The 2,332-nt window shown below is 40.3% G+C and overlaps 1 non-coding gene across 1 annotated transcript; it reads right to left on the reverse strand.

Annotated features, from left to right (window-relative positions):
• Positions 1–1,846: 1,846 nt before the first annotated feature.
• Positions 1,847–1,953, reverse strand: LOC141662482 (small nucleolar RNA R71). The gene has a single exon (XR_012550597.1). It is a non-coding gene; the product is annotated as a small nucleolar RNA R71 (small nucleolar RNA).
• Between the last annotated feature and the right edge of the window lie 379 nt (positions 1,954–2,332).

Raw genomic sequence — 2,332 nt, forward strand, 5'->3', positions numbered from 1 at the left:
CCCGCTCAGCTTGGCTGGGCGGCCGCTCAGGAAGCTGGGCGCCCGCTCAGGATTGCCGGGGGGCCGCTCAGGGGCGCAAATTAAAAATCTGATTTTTAAAGTTCTTGTTCTGCTGGACTTCTGACTTCTTAGATGGCTGGGTTTTGTGGGGCTTCTATATAAGTAGTTTTCAGAGATGTTTCACGTGTGTTGAATCATAGTATTAATTGAGGAGCAAGGAGATAAGGAAGAAGACCATTTTAGCACATCACAACGAAGAGGAAACATAGTTTCTTGTGATTCTTTTATTCATTGTATCAGTGGATGCTAGTTTTCTTTGCTTTGAACCTATTTACTTTTGTGACGTACTCTGGTTTAATATAAGTAGTTTTATTAATTATTCTCGTTTGTTATTATCATGTTTTCATATGAACCCATGGTGATGATGAGTTCAATCATGGGCTAATCGTGATCATGGGCTCGTAACGGATTTGCTATAGAATTCTTTAGTTAGTTGTTTAATACCTTAGTGTGTGATGATTGTATGATATCTAGTATTGGTTGTGCTTATTCGTCTTATGTGCATCGCGAACATATAAGATAGGGTGTTAATCTCTTGTGAAGCGATGGTGGATCTTGAGATTTAGAACTTGCCATGCTAGCATAGGTTCATGTATGTGTATGCATGATTAGCGGGTAACTCTAACCGTTTTACTTGCCCTATGTAATCATAAGGAACAACTTTGCTTAAATCGTTATGTTGTCAAATTCTGTAGACATATAGGGTCTCAATATAATTGATGACTATTCAACTTCTATCTTAATTGTGGATGTTTGGTAGAATGGTAGTAGTACAACGAAAGTTGGCTTTTATCAGTTTCGTGTTGTTCGATTAATATCATCACCCTTACATGCTAAGGGTAATAACAATAACTATTGAAGGAAGTAGTAATGAAGTTATGATCTCATGTGTGTTTAATATTGTTAATTCAAGTGTCTTTTAAGTGTTTAATTCTCGTAGTTAATTCTAGTTAATAATTAGTTAATCAATTCTATGTGTTATTGTCTTAACATACATTGGTGAGTAGGTGTTAATTGAGCATAATTAGTCCGAGTCTCTATGGGAACGAACTAGAAAGTATTCTATATTACTTGCGAACGCGTATACTTGCGTGTATTATTAGCGCGTGTTTTCCGCCCTAACAAGTTTTTGGCACCGCTGCCGGGGATTCGGCGTATTGGTTTAGTTTATGTACTTACCATCAGTGGTCATTAGGACTCATTGATTAAGACGTGTTACTTATCGTTTCCGATTGTGTTTCAGGTACTTTAGCGAGCGTTTATGCAAACACGTTCTCGTACTCGCAAGAGGACTTTAGATACGGCTGAGGAGACAGAATCAGTTCTTGATATTCCAGAGAAGATAGATTTTGAAGATTCGGATAAAGAGAGTGAGCAGAAAGAACCAGTAATCATGGGTGATCGTATAGTTCCGGAAGATCCAGCTCTTATGGACTTTTCTCGGCCTAAAATTGATGACATTTAGTCAAGCATCCTTCATCCGGCTATTCAGGCTAAAAGTTTTGAAATCAAGCCGGGCATTATTCAGATGGTGCAGAATTCCCTTTCTTTCGGAGGTGCTGCAACTGAAGACCCCAACATGCACATCAGGAATTTTGTCGAGATCTGTAGTACTTTCAAATATAATGGTGTGACTGATGAGGCTATCAAGCTGAGGCTTTTCCCATTCTCTCTGAGGGATAAAGCTAAGGACTGGTTACATTCTGAACCAGCTGGGTCCATCACTACTTGGCAAGATCTTGTGCAAAAGTTTCTGGTAAAGTTCTATCCAATGGCGAAGACTACAGCTATGAGGAGTGCTCTTACTCAGTTTGCGCAGCAACCAACAGAATCTATGTACGAAGCTTGGGAGCGCTTCAAGGAGATGTTGAGAAAGTGTCCACATCATGGTATGCCTGACTATATGGTGATCACTGGTTTTTATAATGGTATGGGGGCCCAATCTCGGCCCATGCTCGATGCAGCAGCTGGAGGCACTTTGTGGGCCAAAAGCTATACTGAGGCTTATAATCTTATTGAAACTATGGCTGCAAATGAGCATAAAACCCAACTCAAAGGATGGTGCCTGGAAAGGTAGCAGGTATTCTGGAAGTTGATGCAGCTACAGCTATTGCAGCGCAGCTCCAAGCGCTGTCTATGAAGGTCGATTCTTTAGCCACCTATGGAGTCAATCAGATAGCTATGGTCTGTGAGCTTTGTGCAGGTTCTCATGCTACAGATCAGTGTTCTCTTGTTAATGAATCTGTTCAATATGTGAACAATTATCAGCGAT

Source organism: Apium graveolens, chromosome 5 (genome assembly GCF_009905375.1).
Source record: "Apium graveolens cultivar Ventura chromosome 5, ASM990537v1, whole genome shotgun sequence".
Classification (NCBI taxonomy): domain Eukaryota; kingdom Viridiplantae; phylum Streptophyta; class Magnoliopsida; order Apiales; family Apiaceae; genus Apium; species Apium graveolens.